This window comes from Podarcis bocagei, assembly GCF_964188305.1.
Source record: "Podarcis bocagei genome assembly, chromosome: 12".
In the NCBI taxonomy this organism is placed as follows: domain Eukaryota; kingdom Metazoa; phylum Chordata; class Lepidosauria; order Squamata; family Lacertidae; genus Podarcis; species Podarcis bocagei.
In genome coordinates, this window is record NC_138137.1 from 58,348,402 (window position 1) to 58,365,649 (window position 17,248).

Here is a 17,248-nt window from a genome sequence, read left to right on the forward strand (position 1 = left end):
GCTTCTTCTATTATGGGTAGCCAGTTAGGCAAGTTGGTGCCAAGTGGACGTTGGGAGACACTCCCAAGATGCACCCGCAGGCCAGTCTCGGGGAAATTTAATTAGCTAGCCTAATCTTGTAGTGTGTGAAACTTGCTTCTGAACAGACGGAGGCCAAAGATGGCTTGCGTTAACTGGGATGGGGAATGTAGTGATGTGGTCGATTTATGATGCACAACCGACGGCCCCAAATGACAACAGCCATCAGCCTCAGTTGGCTGAAGCATTCTCAAGACTTTAACCAGGGGCTGATTCAAGCCTCAAAACGCACATACACAAAAATAAACTTTGGCTATGGGCAGCAACCAAATTTATTTGCCTGTTTCATCGTCTGCTCTGCAGAGATCTGTGTGGCTGTATAAGCCATCTGGGACGTTAGAATGACGCCAGTCTTAACAGGCCACTATTCTTGCACAGAGAATTACCATACGTAACAGGCTAGCCTCATCCCAGCAGACCAGGGGTCTGCAACCTTTAAGACAAAAAGAGCCACTTGGACCCGTTTCCGAAGAAAAAAAATCTGGGAGCCGCAAAACTCGTCATTATAAAAATAACTTTTTTGTCACTTTTTAAAATTATTTCTTTGTTTGACCCCTCAGAATTACTCCTCCTCATAGAAATAAACGTTAAATTAACAAGTTACCTTTTTGTGTGTGTGTGTTCTTCACTCCCCTTCAAAACAGTGACCAGCGTACATGCCCCCTTTCAATGCAGTGACCAGCGTACATGCCCCTTACAATGTAGCGGGCGGGCGGGAAGGTGACGTCGGGACGGTGAGTGACTAACGCACGCAGCGCCCCCATGCGACGTCACAGCCAGTACAGCGCCCACCAGAGTGGGGAGTGTCGGGGCACACAATGCGCCTCCTCCCCTCGCGAGTATCCGCCCTGGAGCCGCGGCAAAGGTGTAAAAGAGCCACATGCGGCTCCGGAGCCGCGGGTTGCAGACCCCTGCACCAGACCTTTGAAAAATCTTCAGTATTTTAGACTTTGTGAGCATGAGCTCAACCCGCCCGCTGAGGCTGATGGGAGTTGTAGTCCAAAACGGAGGCACCAGATTGGAAGAGAAGCTGACTTAAAGGCTTCGTTCCTCAGAGACATCAAGGCCTAAAAGCAAAAGGCTAGAAAGCTCTTTCTGAGCTTCAGAGGCTTCCAAACTGCTTCTCTGCACAAGGTCAATCCCATCTGCATGACTGCACACAGGCAAGGAAGATGGAGAGCACCATCTTCTGCAGCTAAGGCCCGAGTCTGGGCACTGAACCAGCCAAAGAGAAGGTGAAGGAGAAGATTTGGTCAAGGACTTTTAAAGCATTGAATTCATTAGAGCAAAAATAATAATTGTAACCAGGTATATTTGTACTGAGTACAACCACCTCCCCCCAGCTTAGCTAACTGCTATGGGGGAGGGGACACATTTAAAAAGGACTTTTACAATGCAAGGTCAGGTTTTTATGAATGTGAGTAATGCTCTTCACCATGGAGGGCTATTGATAGCTACTACCCACGATGGCTGTGCTCTGCCTCCACAGTCAGAGGAAGAAGAGTTTGGATTTGATATCCTGCTTTATCAGTACCTTAAGGAGTCTCAAAGCGGCTAACACTCTCCTTTCCCTTCCTCCCCCACAACAAACACTCTGTGAGGTGAGTGGGGCTGAGAGACTTCAGAGAAGTGTGACTGGCCCAAGGTCACCCAGCAGCTGCAGGTGGAGGAGCGGGGAAGCGAACCCGATTCACCAGATTACGAGTCGACCGCTCTTAACCACTACACCACACTGGCTCTCATAGGCAGCAATGCTTCTGAATACCAGCTGCTGGAAACCACAGGAGGGGAGAGGACCCTTGTGTTCGAATCTTGCTTGCGGGTTTCCCATAATAGGCATCTGGTTGGCCAAGATGAGAAGAGGATGCTGGACTAGATGTGTCGTTGGCCTGATCCAGGAGGGTTCTCCATATGTTCTTATGATCAGGGAGGTGAAGGTACAGGGACCCCTGACCATTAGGTCCAGTTGTGACTGACTCTGAGGTTGCGGCGCTCATCTCGCTTTATTGGCCCAGGGAGCCGACGTACAGCTTCTGGGTCATGTGGCCAGCATGACTAAGCCGCTTCTGGCGAACCAGAGCAGCACACGGAAACACCGTTTACCTTCCCGCCAGAGCGGTACCTATTTATCTACTTGCACTTTGATGTGCTTTCGAACTGCTAGGTTGGCAGGAGCTGGGACCAAGCAACGGGAGCTCACCCCGTCACGGGGATTTGAACCGCCGACCTTCTGATTGGCAAGCCCTAGGCTCTGTGGCTTAACCCACAGCGCCACCCGCGTCCCACATTATCAGGGAGACCTGGATTAAAATCACAGCTCAGACCTAGAGGTCACTGAGTAACACCAAGCCAGTAACCTGCTTGTCTAATCTCCCTCCCAGGACGAAACCAGATGCCTCTTGGACCCAAGGGTCCTCGGAGGAAATGCACGATGCAAAAGCAAATCAATAAAATGCAACCAGGGAGTAAATTCAACAAACAGAGGCAGAATGCAACCAAGCCAAGCCAAGCAACATGCCATACAACAAATACAGGCTAAAAATGCAGTTGCTGCTTTGCCCCTAAGCCATTAGCCAGCTGTGAAACTGTGGAGCACACACAGCTCTTACAGGCCGAATAGAGAAAGCCAGCCACAGGGTGCTGACCAAGCGCCCAGCTTCTCTCAAGGGAGGAAGTTTGGTTTGGCTGGGGCAAAGACCACAGATGTGGCTCAAGGCCAGGCCAGGCTGTGTGAGCTGCTGGCAGTTACGGGGACGGAGACCGCAGAGGTGCAATGGGTGAGAACAAGAGCAGGGAGGCGGAAGGCAGGATCTCTTGGACCCCACTGGAAATCTGTCCTATGAAGTCTAATGAGGCTGTGGCTTCAAAGGAAAAGAAGGAATAGCCTGAGATTAAACATTATAGGTGATTTGCTATTGCCTGCCTAACAGCCTGGAGAGAATAATAATAATAATAATAATTTTTATTTATACCCCGCCCTCCCCAGCCAAGGCCGGGCTCAGAGCAGCTTACAAGCAATAATAAAAACAAGTTGAATGATTACAACTTAAAAACAAAATTAAAATACAACATTAAAATATTGAAATATTAAAATGTAGCCTCCTCGCAGGAGGAGAAGGAAAAGAAAAAAGAAAGAGAGGGAGGGAATCAAATTGGCTCCAAGCCAAAGGCCAGACGGAACAAGTCTGTCTTACAGGTCCTGCGGAAAGAAATCAGATCCTGCAGGGCCCTGGTCTCATGAGGCAAAGAGTTCCACCAGGCCGGAGCCAGAGTTGAAAAGGCCCTGGCTCTGGTTGAAGCCAATCTAACTTCCTTAGGGCCCGGGACCTCTAGGGTGTTGCTATTTATGGACCTTGAGGCTCTCCGTGGGGCATACCAGGAGAGGCGGTCCCGTAGGTACGAGGGTCCTAGGCCGTGAAGGGCTTTAAAGGTCAAAAGCAGCACCTTAAATCTCACCCTGTGCTCTACCGGGAGCCAGTGCAGTTTGAAAAGCACTGGGCGAAGATGCTTCCATGGCAGAGACCCCGTGAGAAGCCTCGCTGCAGCATTCTGCAACCGCTGGTGAGAAGAGGAGCAATTACCGTATTTTTCGCTCTATAAGACGCACCAGACCACAAGACGCACTGAGTTTTTGGAGGAGGAAAACAAGAAAAAAAATATTCTGAATCTCAAAAGCCAGAACAGCAAGAGGGTTCGCTGCGCAGTGAAAGCAGCCATCCCTCTTGCTGTTCTGGCTTCTGGGATAGCTGCGCAGCCTGCATTCGCTCCATAAGACGCACACACACTTCCCCTTACTTTTTAGGAGGGGAAAAGTGAGTCTTATAGAGCAAAAAATAGGGTAAGTCCCCTTCTGCCTCTCTGCAGGGCACCTTATCATACAATCATAGAATTATAGAGTTGGACGGAACCTCCAGAGCCATCTAGTCCAACCCCCTGCATTGCAGGAATATTTCGCCCAATGCGGGGCTCAAACCCTGCCCACCTTCTGCCCACGGAAGCACAGAATTGTGCTTGCTAAATGGGCACCATTCAAAAGCAATCGACGGAAAAAGCGTCCTCTCGGCTCCAGCACAAAGGCTCCTGCAACTATCTGTTTGCTCTGCGCTGAGCGCTGGCAATCAGGGAGACGAGAGGGCTTAAAATAGCAAACCCCCCGCAGCCCTTACAGTCGGGTTTGTTTAATGCTGAGATTATAGCCCGTTTCTCTGCCTATATTCGCACACGCACAAGCGCCGCTGACCTAGTTTCGTCTTCCCAAGTCCCACCGGCAAAGAGCTGCAAATTCACATGCTGCACGAGCGGCGGCGGCGGCAAGAAACAGATCTCCCCAATCCGTCATGCACTGCTCAGGCAAGGCCATTAATTCCAGAGGGCACCCAAATAAAATGAAATGAACGACATCAAAGCAAGGCGGCTATTTGCATAAGGAGAGGGGACTTGCAGCTCCGAGACTTAGCAACTTAAAGCCAGGAAACCTCCATTTAAAAGCATCCCCCCCCCCCAAACGAGCAACTAGCTGTTTTTCCAGCTGCTAATTCAAGACATGGGAGGGCATGGGAGGGAGAAGATGGCCCAAGAGGAGAATATTAATCTTCAGCAGAAGAAAACTGTGAAGATCCATCAGTCTTCGGGCAATAAAGTTTACATTACATGAAGGACTGATTTCGAAAGATTGGCTCACTCTCTCGAAACTGGGAGATGCCCTCTTTTTCTATACAGTGGTACCTTGGGTTACATACGCTTCAGGTTACAGACTCCGCTAACCCAGAAATAGTACCTCGGGTTAAGAACTTTGCCTCAGGATGAGAACAGAAATTGTGCTCCGGCGGCATAGTAGCAGCGGGAGGCCCCATTAGCTAAAGTGGTGCTTCAGGTTAAGAACAGTTTCAGGTTAAGAACAGACTTCCGGAACGAATTAAGTACTTAACCTGAGGTACCACTGTATTCAAAATAATAACATGAAGGTAGAGCTAAGGAGCACTTTTTTAAAAAAGAGTAAACAACATCATCCAAAAGTACAGATGAGTATTTTTTTTAAAAAAGGTTCCAAAAGAATTCTAAAATGGCATAACTAGTCAGTGTGATCATTATGTTCAACAGGTATTGAGAAAAATGTATGCTCACTGTAGTGGTTGGGAGTTACTCGTGCGTAAACTGTTCCCGTTTGGGAGCTTGGCTGCCTGGGTTAAACCGTCTTGACTGCACAGCCCATCTCAGCGTGGCTGCCTCAGTCGCTAGTAGAATCTGTCTGTGGGCGTTTCTTAAACCTTTTCCAGCATAAAAGCTGTTTGACTCCCAATCGTCTCCGCCTCTCATTGTGCGGGAGTCTCCTGCGCAAGGAGGGCGTGGGTAGTGGAGGACCAGTGCTCTCCTCACTGACTTCCAAGGAAGAATCCCGGAGCCCTTCCACCTCCTCTCCCATTTGCTCTCCTGGATCCTTGGTGTTACGCTGATTTCCTTCCCCCTCTATCAAGCTGCGTCTCCCCCTAGTGCTGGTACCTTCCCCTGCAGAAACGGAGAGCCTCTCCTTCTCCTGTTGCTCTGATGTCAGTTCCCTGACACTCACTATTTTCAATAATAGTCAATAAGATGAGTATGTCTTAAATACTCATCATTCGGGCAGCTGCTATGATAAAAAAAACCCTGTTCACTGTCTTTGTGCAACTACAGAAAATCCTACAGCTCTGAATGCAACACCTCTCTTCCTCTTTCAGCTAGACAGAAGCTGCATTGTCATAAATTCACCAGAATTAGCCAAGCTATGTTCTCCTTTGTTCGATATTTGGATCAGAATATGGTTTGACAGCAGCATCACAAACACTGTACGAAACGCCAAATGTTCTCCCAAGCTCCACGGATATGATGCTCCAATTCCGAGAGAATATTTTGATGCTCTACCAGTCGACAAAGACAGGAGAAGAACAAACAGGTCAAGTCTATTGGTGAGGTAGACTCTTTAAGCCTTGACCAATTCGGAGCAGTTGATGCATCTTTCCACCTTTATCAATATCCCAGCCTCTCCACTACATCAAAGGCTGCCAGTCACAATGGCTGTTACAGCTCCACTGGTGGAGGCAGCATGCATCTGAATGCTAGATCAGGAAGTGGAGAGCCTGCTGTTGAACACCGGTGGCCTTCCCATTGGTTAGCCAAGGTGAGACCAGGACTGTGGACTGGACTAGCCATTGGCCAGATCCAACAGGCCCTTTACCCTCTTATCATCACCAGAAGTTCTGCTTCCTCCTATGACCATCCTGTCTCCCTTGCTGCCCCAAGTCTTGTACCGAGGCACAGCTACACAATTTCCGGCCTCTACCCACCAACTGCAGTCTTCTCCAACTTGGCTCCCTCCAGACGATTTGGGCTACACTACACCACAGAACTGATGGGATTGGAGTCCAAAATGTCTGGAGAGCACCAAGCTGGAGAAGGCTGTCCTACTGAAACCAAGACTAAATAGATTGGGATGAAATTTGCCCATATTGCTCTCATCTTACTCTTGCTTCTCCACCTCTCTCCTCCTTTTGTCGTCTACTTTCTGGATAGCTCAGTTGGTTGCAGCATGGTACCGATAACGGCAAGGCTGCAGGTTCAATCCCTGTATGGGACTGCTGCATATTTGTGAACTGCAGGGCTCAGGACTAAATGATCCTTAGGTCCCCTTCCAAGTCTATGATTCTAAGATTAAGATTCTAAGCCTTTTCAGAGACGGACCTGTGTCTATTTCTTATTACGTTCCAATGAAGCACCGCATACCATGATGGCGCGTTACTGAAAAAGAGAAAATATCTCATCTCCTGGAAAGTTTCAAAAAAAGGATGAACAGCTTCTGTGAGCCAGGCTTCTCACACTTCTCCAGATATATTTTTAGAACTCGAAAATTGAAAGCATGGCCAAAAAAAGCCCAGGATACACAGTCTCTGCCACCCCCCATTCTCGCCACCTTTCCTTAATTGATGCTAAGCAGACATGACGTTTCTGGAGTTGTCAGAAGACTTTCATGGACAAGGCAGCTCTGCCTACATGAAAAACGGCCGCGGTTGTGCTGGAGGGTGTCTGCCGAGCCTGGGCCAGTGAGTCTTCAATTTTGCTGTTTTTGAAAGGGCAGGGATTATGCCGCACTGGGTATTTGACCTTGGAACACTGTTGTGCATCAGAAGAAGAGCAGCGAACAGGCTGTGATCCTGTGCAGACGGAAGATGGGGTCTGGGAGTCCAACATGGAGGACGCCAAGCTAGCAAAGGCTGGCTGGCTTTGCTAAGTGAATGAAGGAGAAGGACAGCACAAGGAGAAGGTAAGTATGAGATACAGCAGAGGATAAACCAAGACAGGAATGCAGCGCCTGGAAAGCCTCGGGACTCACTTCACCAACCACTGACCAATCTGTGACCACCACTTAGAATAAAAGTGCTTCATAGAATTGTAGAGTTGGAAGGGACCCAAGGGTCATCTTTTCCAACCCCCTGCAATGCAGGAATCTCAGCTAAAGCATCCATGACAGATGACCATCCAACCTCTGCCTAAAAACCTCCAAGGAAGAAGAGTCCACCACCTTCCCAAGAGAGACCGTTTCACTGTCGAACAGCTCTCACTGTCAGAAAGTTTTTCCATATGTTTATTTGGAATCTGCTTTCTTGTAACTTGAAGCCATTGCCTTGAGTCCTACCCTTCATAGCAGGAGAAAACAAGCATGCTCCCTCTTCCATGTGACAGCTCTTTAGATAGTTGAAGATACCTCCTCTCATATCCACTCTTCCCACCTTGGATCAAATCTATGCTTCCAGGTACCATAAGAAAGCTGCAGAGATAGTGCAGGACAGTGCACACCCCGGAAATGATCTCTTTCAGCTTCTGCCTTCTGGAAGAAAGTACAGGGTTATAAAGACTAGGACTAGCCGCCTGAGAAACAGTTTCTATCCAAATGTGATTTTGGTTTTAAATGCAGTGTAAGGAGTCTCTATGGGAGTATATTGTATTTAAAAATGGGGTATTAGAGCTTTTAGGGAGCTAAAATTGTATCGTATTGTATCCTCAATCTCCACTTTTCCAGGCTAAACATACCCAGCTCCTTCAAGCATTCCTCGTAAGGCTGTTTCCAGACCCTTGATCATCTTGGTTGCCCTCCTCTGCTCAACATCCTTCTTAAATTGTGGTTATTGTGGTAAATTAACTCCTACTTCTTCCACCTCTTAGGTACATGATACCCAGCTAGAAAACTGCCCTCTTTCAAACTACTGGCTGGCTGCCCCCAGCAGCAGACCCCGGACTCCACAAAAGCTGCCCAGCGTGGGGATTTTTGTATATCAGCCACTTAGCCCTGCACTTCAGTTGCACTCCAAATGTGACCGCCCTCGAGTCTTCATCCAGTGAGAGGCTCCCCAGAACTTTGTTTACTTTCTTCGCATGTGTTGCCCACTTCATCCATCTGATGAAGCTGGAGGCTGCCAGGTTCTTCTTCTTAATGTGTGCCAAGGTAAAGAGCTCAATACCCCATATTCCCCACCGAGACAACCAAACCGAAGGCTCATCAGTCCTGCATCAGCAAATGCTCCTTCACCAAGAGCCACCAGACTCTGGAACTCCCCCCCTAGAGAAGCAAGACTGGCTCCCTCCATATTATCTGAAGAATTATCTGAAGAAGTGTGCATGCACACGAAAGCTCATACCAAGAACTAACTTAGTTGGTCTTTAAGGTGCTACTGGAAGGAATTTTTTTATTTTATCCCTCCTTATTGTTCTTCGCCAGCAAGTGAAGGATGTTCCATTCAAACAGGCTTTTGGGGACTGACTGTTCTTTAAGGAAAGGGCTTTAAAACAGCGATGCTGTTTTCATGATCTGTATTTTAATAGCTCTTGATTTTATATTAAATTCTATTATACCGTATTTTTCGCCCCATAAGACGCACTTTTTCCCCTCCAAAAATGAAGGGGAAATGTGCCTGCGTCTTATGGGGCAAATGCAGGCTTTCGCTGAAGCCTGGAGAGCGAGGGGGGTCGGTGCGTACCGACCCCTCTCGCTCTCCAGGCTTCAGGAAGCTCTGCGCAACCCTCGGGAGACCGGCTCCGAGGGTTGCGCAGAGCTGCCTGCAATCCCGGGACCAGCGCAGCTCTGCCCGGCCACCGGGAGCCTGGGGAGAAGCTCCGCCCCGCTCCCGGTGGCCCTGCAGAGCTGCCTGTGCTCCTGGGACCAGCGCAGCTCTGCCCGGCCACCGGGAGCCGGGGGAGAAGCTCCGCCCCGCTCCCGGTGGCCGTGCACAGCTGCCTGCGCTCCTGGGACCAGCGCAGCTCTGCCCGGCCACCGGGAACCGGGGGAGAAGCTCCGCCCCGCTCCCGGTGGCCGTGCAGAGCTGCCTGCACTCCTGGGACCAGCGCAGCTCTGCTCGGCCACCGGGAGCCGGGGGAGAAGCTCCGCCCCGCTCCCGGTGGCCCTGCAGAGCTGCCTGCGCTCCTGGGACCAGCGCAGCTCTGCCCGGCCACCGGGAGCCGGGGGAGAAGCTCCGCCCCGCTCCCGGTGGCCCTGCAGAGCTGCCTGCGCTCCTGGGACCAGCGCAGCTCTGCCCGGCCACCGGGAGCTGGGGGAGAAGCTCCGCCCCGCTCCCGGTGGCCCTGCAGAGCTGCCTGCGCTCCTGGGACCAGCGCAGCTCTGCCCGGCCACCGGGAGCCGGGGGAGAAGCTCCGCCCCGCTCCCGGTGGCCCTGCAGAGCTGCCTGCGCTCCTGGGACCAGCGCAGCTCTGCCCGGCCACCGGGAGCCGGGGGAGAAGCTCCGCCCCGCTCCCGGTGGCCCTGCAGAGCTGCCTGCGCTCCTGGGACCAGCGCAGCTCTGCGCCGCCATCCCGAGCGGGGCGCTAAGTCCCGCCCCGCTCGGGATGGCGGCACAGAGCTGCCTGCCGTCGCAGGACTGCAGGCAGGTCTACGCCGCCATCCCGAGCGGTGCGCTAAGTCCCGCCCCGCTCGGGATGGCGGCAGAGATCTGCCTGCCGTCGCGGGACCGCAGGCAGGTCTACGCCGCCATCCCGAGCGGGGCGCTAAGTCCCGCCCCGCTCGGGATGGCGGCAGAGATCTGCCTGCCGTCGCGGGACCGCAGGCAGGTCTACGCCGCCATCCCGAGCGGTGCGCTAAGTCCCGCCCCGCTCGGGATGGCGGCAGAGATCTGCCTGCCGTCGCGGGACCGCAGGCAGGTCTACGCCGCCATCCCGAGCGGTGCGCTAAGTCCCGCCCCGCTCGGGATGGCGGCAGAGATCTGCCTGCCGTCGCGGGACCGCAGGCAGGTCTACGCCGCCATCCCGAGCGGTGCGCTAAGTCCCGCCCCGCTCGGGATGGCGGCAGAGATCTGCCTGCCGTCGCGGGACTGCAGGCAGGTCTACGCCGCCATCCCGAGCGGTGCGCTAAGTCCCGCCCCGCTCGGGATGGCGGCAGAGATCTGCCTGCCGTCGCGGGACCGCAGGCAGGTCTACGCCGCCATCACGAGCGGGGCGCTAAGTCCCGCCCCGCTCGGGATGGCGGCACACAGCTGCCTGCCATCGCGGGACTGGTGCACTTCTCCCCATCGCCAGCCCCACAAGCTCGGGGGACAGCGGGGAGGCAGAGCGTGCCTTCCCACTGTTCCCCGACCTGGTTCTTCCAGCCCCGCACCTGGGGGGGAAATAAATTTTTTTTTCTTTATTTCCCCCCCAAAAAACTAGGTGCGTCTTATGGGCCGGAGCGTCTTATGGGGCGCAAAATACGGTAATTTAATTACTTTTTAACTGCTTTTATATATATGTATGTTTTCAGCCTTCTGCATTTTATCTGTTTTGTTTTTAATTTTGTTTTAAAATTATTATTCATCAAAAGACCACAGGGCAATTTACAACATAAAACACAAAATACATAATATAATATTAATAAAAGGGAGAGGAAGACAATACCTCCCACCCCACCTTAGAAGGTCACAGGTTAATTAACCACCACTCCCCCTTCTATCCTGATATCCTTTCTTTTCCTGTATTGCTTGGATATTTTCTCTTACTTGCTATTGTTGTTATAATTGCTTTTCGTGTATTGGAAAAGTGAAAATGAAAATTACAGAGAGAGAGAGAGAGATTTTCATTTATAAACTTCATTCACTTTGCAGCTGGAATGTCAACTTTTAATTGTGAGTGTAAGCAACAAAAACACCACTTAGCCCTATAGTGGACAATTTGCCGTGATGCCGCAATAACTGTCTGGAAGAGCCAAGGTTGAAGATGCTGCAGACCTAGCATGCAGGAGGTGACACATTACATAATGTCTCTCTCCTGCTCAACCCTTTAGGTATCTGAATCCATGCAAAGCAGAAAGATGCACAGATCAATAAAGAGGGGGAGCAGATACCAATACCAGGTTGTGGCTGCAGTCATTACAAGAAATAATGGCTGCAAAGCTGGGAAGAGAAGCCCTGCAGAAGAAGCTAAGACGACTGGATAAAGGAAGCTGGATAAATTAAGCTGTCTTCATTTAACTGAGGGGGGACAGGAGGAGTGTGCTGTAAGCTACTACGTTCCTTTAGGTGAGCAATGCAAAGACTGGCTCCTTCCTCCCAGAGGAGCTGGAAACAAAGCAGCAGCCCCATCAAGGGATTGCCCTCAATAGATCACTCATTTCCCCCTGGTGCATTATTGATGCAAAGCACGCCAGCATCACAGGGAATTCGCAGCTTTGCTTATCTTGTTTGAAATAGCACTCCACAACACAGCGCCTGCCTGCCTGCCTGCTTTTAATAATCAAGTTATCTCTGAAAGATAAACCTGGGAGCCAAGGACCTCACACCCTCTCAAAGCACTAGGGCAGCCCTTATTTATTTCCAGCATCGCAATTTCTTGAGCGTTTGTTCAGATGTGATGCTTACGTGGTGGTTAGACGATGACTGGTCCTTAGCAAGCATCTGTTCTCATTTGTTTGCGGGGTGCCTATGCAGCAAGGGGAATTCATCCTGGTTTTCTCATGGGTGCGTTTCCCCGTTAATTGCTTGTCCATCGCACACTTCTTTAGCGCGTTTCTCCGCCACTTTCCTAACTGCAAAAAGGGAGTGGGTTTTTTTGTTTTAAGTGGATTTGTCGCACAAAAGCAGCAGAGCAATTTAATCCACGTTAGTTGTGTGAACCTAAACTTACAGCAGGACATCCAAAGACACAAGATATTGGGAGATTCAGTACGGGGGTGGGAGCTCCGGCATCCACCAACAACCTCAGAACAAAGAAGGTCTGAACTGTGGCCATGGTGTGCCAAAAACCCAGCTCTTCTACATTCACATTACAGCTCAACATCCCTTCCTTCTGCCATACTAATTATAGTTGGCACCAGCCACCACTGAGGGAAAGAGATGAACGGGGTGTGTGATCAAACAGGCAGTAGTTCCCAATTTCAGAGTTTTTATGACAACCAGCTGGAATGGAAAGAGTTCAAGAAAGAAGGATCCCAATGCTGGTGGTCTCTTGGCTGTATCACCAGAAGGGCCTGCAATCCCACCCTCTTCCTCTGCCTCCCTGAAAAGCTACTCACCAAACTTCACAGTGCCAGTCACCAGCGCACCTGCAACCCTCTAGATGGCAGGCTATCACCTTTGCAGTGAGATCTGCTTTCTCTTGTGCTCCCTGGGCACTGTGGCCAAACAGTTGCTCACATACTGAATAGCTATACCCCAGAAAGAGATTGGCTCCTCTGCGGGTTAACAGAAGAACTGACATGAAGTTAAGAACTGTATGAACCTTGCAAACAGAAAAGGACTGAGTATCCCACCCTTGCATTTTGGCGTTGAGAATTAGGGACAATACATGCTGCCATATTTTTTTTTTTATGTCAAATGTGATCAGTGACTCCAAATGACTAGGAATCAGAGCTAATTTTCCAGGCTCAGCTTTTAGCAAGTATTAGGAGTAAGAATCGAAAATATTGCTCCTTTTGGATTTTCAAGAAAGTCAGAACAATGCTTGATGGGAGTTTAGCCAAAACACAGACATATATGACCTGAGCACAGCCTTAGGGAACCTACTCTGAATGTTTGGGACTTCAACTTGCATCACCTCCTGCCAGCAACGCTGCATGCTTTTTTTAAATGCACATATACAAACATTTTGAACTGAGATCCACCGGATGGTGCATGGTGGAATGCCCTGGAGACCTTAAAACACTTACTTTCAGGTGTTATTTTCAAGGTTGCATGCATTCAATATATTTAAAGGCATGCTAGGCAGAGTGGGACGCAGGTGGCGCTGTGGGTTAAACCACAGAGCCTAGGACTTGCCGATCAGAAGGTCGGCAGTTCGAATCTCCGCGACGGGGTGAGCTCCCGTTGCTTGGTCCCAGCTCCTGCCAACCTAGCAGTTCAAAAGCACGTCAAAGTGCAAGTATATAAATAGGTACCACTCCGGCGGGAAGGTAAACGGCGTTTCCGTGCGCTGCTCTGGTTCGCCAGAAGCGGCTTAGTCATGCTGGCCACATGACCTGGAAGCTGTACAGCGGCTCCCTCAGCCAGTAAAGCGAGATGAGCGCCGCAACCCCAGAGTTGGTTACGACTGGACCTAATGGTCAGGGGTCCCTTTACCTTTACTAGGCAGAGTGCCTTGTAGCAAAATACATTTTTGCTGCTATCTACAATGGCCAGCTCCCACCTTCAATATCAAGAGATATTGTGCCTCTGAAAACCAGTTGCTGGGAAGGGAAAAGTGTTGTTGTGCTCAGGTCCTGGGCTGCATGCTCCACACAAGCATCTGGCTGGCCACCACGAGAACAGGATGCTGTGTACTAGGTGTGCCACTGGCTTGATCCAAGTAGGCTCTTTATATGTTCTTAAAATAGCTGCAGAATAGATGGCAGAAAGTGAGGAGGAATTAAAGAACCTTTTATTGAGGGTGAAAGAGGAGAGCGCAAAATATGGTCTCAAGCTCAACATCAAAAAAACAAAGATCATGGCCACTGGGCCCATCACCTCCTGGCAAATAGAGGGGAAGAAATGGAGGCAGTGAGAGATTTTATTTTCTTGGGCTCCATGATCACTGCAGATGGTGACAGCAGCCACGAAATTAAAAGACACCTGCTTCTTGGGAGAAAAGCAATGACAAACCTAGACAGCATCTTAAAAAGCAGAGACATCACCTTGCCAACAAAGGTCCGTATAGTTAAAGCCATGGTTTTCCCAGTAGTGATGTATGGAAGTGAGAGCTGGACCATAAAGAAGGCTGATGGCCGAAGAATGGATGCTTTTGAATTCTGGGGCTGGAGGAGACCCTTGAGAGTCCCATGGACTGCAAGAAGAACAAACCTATCCATTCTGAAGGAAATCAGCCCTGAGTGCTCACTGGAAGGACAGATCCTGAAGCTGAGGCTCCCATACTTTGGCCACCTCATGAGAAGAGAAGACTCCCTGGAAAAGACCCTGATGTTGGGAAAGATGGAGGGCACAAGGAGAAGGGGACGACAGAGGACGAGATGGTGGGAGAGTGTTCTCGAAGCTACCAGCATGAGTTTGACCAAACTGCGGGAGGCAGTGGAAGACAGGAGTGCCTGGCGTGCTCTGGTCCAGGGGGTCACAAAGAGTCAGGCACAACTAAACAACTAAACAACAAAATAGCTGCTTTCCTGATCATTTCAGTTGGCACTGATAAAGTGGGTGCGTCAAATCACAGAATGGTAGAGTTGGAAGGGACCCCGAGGGTCATGTAGTCCAATCCCCAGCAATGCAGGAATCTCAGCTAAAGCATCCAACACAGATGGCCATCCACCCTCTGCTTAAAAACCCACAAAGAAGGAGAGTCCATAACCTCCCAAGGGAGACCATTCCACTGTCAAACAGCTCTTACTGTCAGGAAGTTTTTCCATGTGTTTAGTCGGAAGCTCCTTTCTTGTAGCTTGAAGCCATTGGTTCAGGTCCTACCCTCTAGAGCAGGAGAAAACAAGCTTGCTCCATCTCCCACATGACAGCTCTTTAGATATTTGAAGATGGCTATCATATATCCAGCTCCTTCAACCATTCCTCATAAGGCTTGGTTTCCAGACCCTTGATCATCCTGATCACCCTCCTCTGCACAAGTTCCAGCTTGTTGATATCCTTCTTAAATTGTGGTGCCCAGAACTCGACACAGTACTCCAGGTGTGGTCTGACCAAGGCAGAATAGGGCAGGACTATTATTTCCCTTGATCATGTCTTGAGAAAGTCTTGCACTAGAGAGGGGCAGCTCAGAGTTCTTCAACCTCAGGTCCCCAGATGTTGTTGGGCTTCAACACCCATCATCCCTGGCAAGTTTAGCCAATGGTCAGGGATGATGGGGTCCAACAACGTGTGGGGAAGCAAGCTTGAAGCAGCCTGGACACAGCATGTGAAGTTGCCTTCTAGAGAGTCATACAAATTATCTCCTGTCTGTTTAGCAAACAACTGACTGGAAGCAGCTCTCCAAGGTCTGGGGAAAGAGCGTATTACCATCCAATCCTGCAAACTGACACCATTTAATCCAGATTGAACAAATGATTGCAGAGGGCGGGGTTCTCTGCCTGCAGGTCTAATGGGTTCCATCAGAGCTGGCTTACGAGGCAGTTTGGGGCAAGCCACACCCACCTGCCTTACACGTGGTGTCTTACACGACATCATAGATGATATCATGCAGGGTCAGGTAAAAAGACTTGATCAGCAGTGGTTGCAAAGTCCCTTGTACAGTGCTTCCCCAGAACCAACTATTAGCTCACTGTCTGACTTTGAAAATGCTACACACACTTTTTTTTGCACCTGCCGTTGTTGTGGCACCGGGTGACTGGCAGGTAGGCTGCCTCGCCCACCTGTCAAACTTGGTCTCTGGGGTAGGGTAGATAGAGATTAAGATCCATGTGGTCCACTGGTCAGATCCAGTTCCCCACTACTGTTCTACAGCAAGGCACCCGCCCCAGCCGAGAGATATGGCTCCATCCTTACTCACACTCACACACATGCAAAGAGGCAATCTATCACAAGCAGCACATTTTGGGGTGCCTCTAAAGCAGTGGTTCCCAAAGGGGGGGGTAGTACAACCCCCTGGGTGGGTGGTGGGATTACCATGGGGTAGCTAAGAGGCAAGGGGGTGCAAGGGGGCACTGGAGGTCTAAATGACTTTCAGGCTATGAAAGGCTGGTATCACTAGATCAAGTTAATCATTTTTGTTGAATTAATTGAATTAAATAATGTTAACCGGATTTTGAATAAATGTTCAATTAATTGTTACTGTTTTTAATTTTGCTTTGTTATTTTACTTACTGGGCCATGCTTAAATGCTATTCTGAATAATGCTTTTTCTGGAGTAAGCTAGGGGGCGCACTGGGGATCAATTTATGTCCCCCAAAAGTTGCCACCAAAGGTTTGGGAACCACTGCTCTACAGGTAAGAAATATAGCTAAGTATTTAAAGTATAATGATCAGTCACCACAATGGACATCATCTAGGCTGTTTCCTACAATAGCTGAAGTGACTATGGGCCATCTGTGGCTATCTCAGCAGTCCCTGCTTACCCTATGCAACAATTAATATGAAACACACACATGCACCCTACCTGTCAAATACCCTGATCAGAAATTAGACAAAAGCTTCCAAAATGCTCACCATAGATTAGCCTTCTTGGTTCAGCACACACTCCATATTACACTCAAAATATATTGGTGGCAAACTGCTATCTATTCACTTCTGAAATTATCACACAAAAACACACATTTGCCACCATAGTGTTCAGTGCTTGGTCAGCAAGTAGGTGAATGTTCAATCCAACAGAAGTTTAGAGCATCGTTGAGAGAGCAGCTGCTGCTAATGTTCTCCTGGACAGAAGCAACAGAGTTAAGAACTCTTACCATCTCCCCTCTTCCTTATTCAGACCCAGAGAAGACAAACTACTCACTATTATATGCTCAGCACAGGGTCAAAAACAGTGATGGTGTTGGTAATTTCATCCCAATAGAGAAGCACTAAATCTGCACAGAAGCAAAGCATTTTCTGCTGCTAAAATTAATTAAAGCAGGCTAAGAGAGATGAGAACACACAGCTTTTAAGTAGGGGGGAAATATTTACAAAATGCATCCTCTCTGGGCAGAGAGGATCACTCCTTAGACCTAGGTTATGTAGACATCTCCTAGCACACTCAAAGTTGCTTTATGAAACGATGGGATGGATAACTGACACTCTGCAAGGCCACAGGCACA

At 49.7% G+C, this 17,248-nt stretch overlaps 1 protein-coding gene across 15 annotated transcripts in view; it reads right to left on the minus strand.

The window, feature by feature from the left end:
- LOC308569494 (uncharacterized protein) overlaps positions 1 to 17,248 on the minus strand; it is a 209,920-nt gene that overhangs the window by 98,803 nt on the left and 93,869 nt on the right. The window lies entirely within an intron of this gene.